Below are 6,538 nucleotides of genomic sequence, written 5' to 3'. Positions count from 1 at the left end.
TACGCACTGCACTTGGGCCTCCTGTAAGTACCTAATTTGGTTGTATACAAGAGTCACAAATCTTAGTCCATTTAATGTTTTGTCCTATGCATCGATGCGATCGGGTTGTATTCTAACAAGCATGCCAGATAGAGCGGACAGCAACACGAGGTTATATTAAATGGATTTCTTCTCCAGGCAGTCGTCAATAAGAATTTCTTTTCTTTGGGCAGACATATCAGTCCAACTGATTTTTTAATTCGGGGAATAATCCCACAGAGCTGGGGTATTATTTATTAAGTGTAATTTCTTCAGCAGCTGAAGATCCCATGTTTTTTTAATCAGTCATGCATTTTTTTTTAAAAGATTTTATTTATTTATGTGACAGAGAGACAGCCAGCGAGAGAGGGAACACAGCGGGGGGAGTGGGAGAGGAAGAAGCAGGCTCACAGCGGAGGAGCCCGATGTGGGGCTCGATCCCAGAACGCCAGGATCACGCCCTGAGCCGAAGGCAGACGCTTCACGACTGCGCTACCCAGGCGCCCCATGCATTTTAATAAGATTATAGATGCATCATTAGTCAGCAAATAAAGATGTATTTTTGGGGGGGGGGGGTACTTGTGAAAAATCATGTTTTGTGACAGGCCTTCACTGGTTTGTCCCCTTTTTGTTACATTGTTGGTTTTTCTACTCATAGGAACATGCCTCCACATGATATGACTTAATCTTGTTTCATGTGTCAGTTAAGAATATAATTAGACAAAGATTTGTGTTGGAATATATCTGTCAGCATTTTTTCAGCACGCTTCAAGGTGCATGGGCAACGCGTGTGTATGTACAAGACGTCTTGCACATACATTTCGTACGGAGTGTGCAAGCGGGGTGTAGTAGGCCACGTGCAGGCCAGCGCTGGGCAGCTACTGAATTCATTCTTTGCCACCGGAACGAGTGAAAAGCAGGGCCATTTCTCCAATCAAGGACTCTGCCCTTCAATCCTATTTCCTCTCGTATCTTCCTACAGTGCTTCCTCTTCCTTCTTGGTTCCCTTGCAGCCCAACACACAGAGTTTCACGCTCAAAAATGAGCGCCACCAGGGGGTGAGGGCAAATTAAGGTCCCGGTTACATGCAGTTTCCATGTATTGCAAACACAACTCCTGTTACACTGTGAGCTTTACAGACTCTACGCACGAAGCAAAACTATTCAGGAAATTCAATTTCCTTTTCCCCATCCGCTTTTCCTCTGGAGGTGCCTTCATTAAATCCCAACCTTTGAAGGTTTAGTTCTCTTTTTTCCCCTAAAGCTTTACTTATTTTTATTTTAGAGAGAGAGAGAGAGAGCACGAGCAGGAGGGGCAGAGGGAAAGAGAACCTCAAGCAAACTCCACGTGGGGTGTGGAGCCCGATGCGGGGCTCGATCTCACGACCCTGAGATCTCAAACTGAGCTGAAACCAAGAGTCAGACGCCCAACCGACGGTGCCACCCAGGTGGCCCGAAGGTATAGTTCTTGGGCTGAAACTGTGCACCTGTCTGCTGGCCCCACCTGAGCTACAATGTTTGCCTTTCTTTTCTGATCCCTGGGACACAGGTCTTTGCTGGGCCCCGAGTACAACTTTCTCACCAATTGGACACCTGTTCCCTTAGCTTCCCTTTCTGTCTTTGAAATACTGATTTTTTTCTAAACTCCCTTTCTCTCACTGTTGACATTGGCCCTGTGGTCTTCTAGTGTTCTGGATAAGCCTACTTTTCGTTATTTCCTCCTCATCTTGGTTTATTCTAGACCATTGAATCCCTTGCACTTAGATCCACCCTTTCTTGGGTATTATCTCTGTTGTCTTCTTTTCCTCTCTCTTTAACATTTTTTAAATTTTAACAGTTTTTTACTTAGGCTCATCTCACAGGTTTTCCACCGCACCCAGCAGTTTCTAGCATCCTGACGGCATCCCCTAATTCTCCTTCACTCTTCCCCTGAATGCAGCTGTGAATTTTCTTCTCTGTAGTTTGGTCTGTATTTCTTTCTTTCTTTCTTTTTAAAGATTTTATTTATTTATTTATTTGACAGAGATAGAGACAGCCAGCGAGAGAGGGAACACAAGCAGGGGGAGTGGGAGAGGAAGAAGCAGGCTCCTAGCGGAGGAGCCTGATGTGGGGCTCGATCCCAGAACGCTGGGATCACACCCTGAGCTGAAGGCAGACGCTTAACGACTGCGCCACCCAGGCGCCCCTGTATTTCTTTTTATCGTGTTCTGTGACTAGTGTGTGATGGTTGATAATGCACGTGTGTTTATGTATTCAAGGGCCTTTTAATTTTTTTTATTGAACTTTTTTATTTTGAGGTAATTGTAGATTCAGTTGGAAAGAATAGATTCCCCAGTGATACTGTCTTAGAAAACTCTAGGACAATATTGCAGCCAGGATATGGACATCGTACAATCGAATCGGAATATTTCCATTGCTACAAAGTTCCTTCCGTTTGTCTGGGGCCTTTCCTGAGTGGTGGCTCTGTGTGGCGTGCTGGGCACCGGGAGGGAAGAAGAAAGGCATCAGATACGGATCCTGCTGAAATTGCTTCAATTCGAGGTTGGAAAGTGGGAGGCGCCAGAGAAAAGCGCCTCTGAGGAGAGAGTAATTACTTTTTGCTGAGGGGATCAGAGAAGGCTTGTAAGGGCAAATACAAATTAAAAATAAGAGGCTTAATTCTCCCTGATGAAAATAAGGGAAGACACACACACTCCCACTGTCTCTTCTTAGGGTGTTTACTTCAGTAAAACTTGGTAATTGTACATTCTTTCTTTGTCTCTTTGAAATGTAAGTAAACCTTTTAAAAAGCTAAATTAGCCTTTGGCCAGCTTTATGGCCCTGGAATGTCTTTCTCAAGGACTTGGGAACCTTCTGTATCTTTGGGTGGTACACAGTCCTGTCTCCCAGTTTCTGTAGGAGGCTAGGAGCCTAACTCTGGGGGGGCCTCGCTCCGAAACCAGCTCCTGCCTAAAGTCAAGAGGAGCTCGTTTTTCCTTTATCTAAACCTACCTGCTAACACAGGTGGTGACGCGATCGCCGGGGAAAGTAAGGATGAGCTCATGTGACAAATGATGCTGTCAAGTCCTTTACCTGAGGACTCGATTTCGTTTAGCGTGAGAACGTGTGTGTAATGAGTTCTATCTGCTGGAAGTGAGATTCTTTTCTGTCTTTGTGATCTCTTTCGTTTATCTTGAGAACACGTGTGTAATGTGGTCATTACAACCTTGACTTTGAAGGATGGCCTACGTGTTACAGGCAACCTATATAAAAATACATAAGACTCTCTATTTGTAGTTAACCTACATTTTAGGCAGGTGGTGGTGGAGGCTTTGCCTTGAAATTAAAAAAAAATTCAGTGGAGATGAAATGTATATAACATAAAATTAAAAAAATGTATAGTTCTTTGGCATTTAGTACATTCACAATGTTGTGTGACCAGCGTATCTGTGTAGTTCCGAAGCCCTTACGTCCCCTCGAAGGAAGGCCTGTACCTATCACTCCATGTTTCCCTCGTCCCCCAGCCTATGTAACCATCGGTTTACTTTCTGTCGTTATGGGTAGCAGCACGGATCACACTACCCAAACGGTGGAACTAACCCAGGTGTCCATCAGCACATGAACGCATGAACTAACTGTGGGATAGCCACACAATGGGATGCATTGTAAGGCTTTGTCCTCTCCAGTAGCTTGCCCAGGACAGAGTGTGTGAGCAGCATGAGACGTGGGTGGATCGCCTTCAAAGGTCTGACATAGTTCTTATCTGGAACCCAAGTTTGTAGATTTTTGGGTATTATTTTTGCTTCTTGGTCTTCACATAATGACCTGAATTACTGAGTTCTATTTGCAGGTTTAAATGCTCTTGCACTGCCCACACTGGCTGTGGCTGAACGTGCCCGCTCCAGAAGGAACGTCTGAGTCCCGTGTCTCTTTCTGCCTTATTGCTCCATAATGCACATTGTCTCCTTGGTTTTCGGCTGCCATTGCAGAGCCCTTCAACATTCTCTGGGCCAGACCCTGCTCCCTGACAGTTGCCCTCAGAGGTATCTCTTTCTGTCTCCCCATCTTTCTCTTCTTCCCTTGCTTCTACCTTCCCGGTCAGTCTGTAAGTATCTGAGTACCTTCCAGTTGCTCAGATTGGTTGGACAGCTTTGGAGGACACGGTGAGCATGGTAACCCATTCATACTTGTAGATACCTTGGATCTCTTTCTAAGTAAGCTTGATAAATAAAAACCGGAGTCTCACCGATGTTTATAGCAACAATGTCCACAATAGCCAAACTATGGAAAGAGCCCAGATGTTCATCGACAGATGAATGGATAAAGAAGATGTGGTATATACCTACAATGGAATACTACTCAGCCATCAAAAGAAAATGAAATCTTGCCATTTGTAATGACATGGGTGGAACTAGAGGGTATCAGGCTAAGCGAAATAAGTCAGTCGGGGAAAGACAATTATCATCTGATCTCACTCCTGTGGGATTTTAAGAAACAAAACAGAGGATCATAGGGGAAGGGAGGGAAAAATAAAACAAGATGAAATTAGAGAGGGAGACAAATCATGAGACTCAATCATTGGAAACGGAGGGTTTCTGGAGGGGAGGGAGGTGGGGGGGATGGGGTAACTGGGTGATGGGACATTAAGGAGGGCACTGATATAATGAGCAGTGGGTGTTATATAAGACTGATCAATGACTGAACTCTACCTCTGAAACTAATAATACACTATATGTTAATTAACTGATTTAAATTAAAAAAGATAAAATAAATAAAAAATAAAAACCAAAAAACCCCCCAAAACGGGAGTCTCAGAAGAAGTACATCAAGGCTTTTTACAAAGAGACATTTTGCAAAAGAAATTTTAGCCTACAAAAAAATTTTAAAAAATTTATTTCCCCACTGGCTTGGAGGAGGTGTTATCTAACCTTGACTATGAAATGAATGACATTTAAAATATATAGATTAATACAAGTTTTATTTCTCCACAACCTTTAAGTGAGGTTCAAAATGCTTGGTAATTATTTTTTCCTTAACTAAATTGTGAAATTCTCAAGGGCACAGTGTGCATGTTTTATATTTCTTTGGAACCTGCCCCAACTCCCACTAATTTAATGGTTTTGCCATTAATCCTTTAGCCTTAATGTTCATTTAATGCTTTTGAACAAATGAATATCAGAGTAGATAATCTTTTATTGACTTTATATCTTGTCTTAAAAATTAATTGAAGATTGTTAAACTTCTCTCAAAAATATGTTTTGGGTTCTGGAAATGTTCATTGGAGGTTCAGGTTTGTTTTGACTTTCTCATTGTATAACCAGGAGAAGAGTTGCTCTCTTAGGGATTACTGTTGTATATTTAGGATAGAATGAGAATCTCTTCCTCTTGGGTGTGGGCTGTGTTCAGATTAAAGACACTAATCCAGCATACCCAGCAATTATTCAGTTTAATGCAACATAATTACCTCTATAGATCATATCATTTTATGTGAAAATAGTACTTCTATTTCTGTGAACAATTTTACGCATTTGGAGAAAATGCTGGGATCAGTAGTTTTGACCTTCAAAAATCATTATCTTTGAAACCTCCCCAAGCAGCCACAGAACTAGCCACCACGCTCTGAATGATATGTTCATTGAAGTTAGCACTGTTTGAGAATTAGGGAGACATTTCCTATTCTCTTTGATAAATTCTTAGTGTTAATCTTAGAGATTGAATAAATCAAAACCCCTTCTTTTCGACTATATGATTCTATATATACCTTTGATAGTTTAGCTATATTACCATTTACTTTTTTTTTTTTTTTAAGATTTTATTTATTTATTTGACAGAGAGAGAGGCAGCAAAAGAGGGAACACAGCAGGGGGAGTGGGAGAGGGAGAAGCAGGCTCATAGCGAAGGAGCCCGATGCAGGGCTCGATCCCAGAACGCCGGGATCACGCCCTGAGCCGAAGGCAGACGCTTAACCGCTGTGCCACCCAGGCACCCCTACCATTTACTTTTAACTATAACTTCACATACTTAGCAATCGATAAGTTTGGAGCTATCTATTAAAAATAATCTGGTATTAAGATAAAAGTGTGCATGATTCAGTTTCTGATTTAGTGCTGAACACAGTTGCTGATTTCTTGAAGACTGTAGTCCTCTGCAGTATTACGCTGTTTGGTGGTACAAAGTGTTCTGAAATTAGTGAGCGTTTTTTGTTTCCTCTAAATTTTTTGGCCCCTCAATTTGACTTTTGTTTCTCTTTGGCTTTTTACACCACTGGACTATTCAGTAAAAAAAAAAAAAAAAAAAAAAAAAAAAAAAAAATTTAAGTTTAATATATTTTAAGATGTCTTTTGGCTTAAATCTTCAACAATTACATTTGGAAATTAATGAACTTTCTGAAATGTAGTCCAGTCTATATGAAAATCAAAACTGTTGGTAGGCCCAGAATAGTTGCCCTTCAGTGATTCCACATTCTGCCACACCTTTTATGAATATTTTCACAGCGTTGCCTTCAGAAAAATTCATTATACTAATCCATTAAGCTTCAACTC

Source organism: Ursus arctos, unplaced genomic scaffold, assembly GCF_023065955.2.
Source record: "Ursus arctos isolate Adak ecotype North America unplaced genomic scaffold, UrsArc2.0 scaffold_24, whole genome shotgun sequence".
Taxonomy (NCBI): Eukaryota; Metazoa; Chordata; class Mammalia; order Carnivora; family Ursidae; genus Ursus; species Ursus arctos.
Note: the sequence above shows the minus strand (reverse complement) of the source record.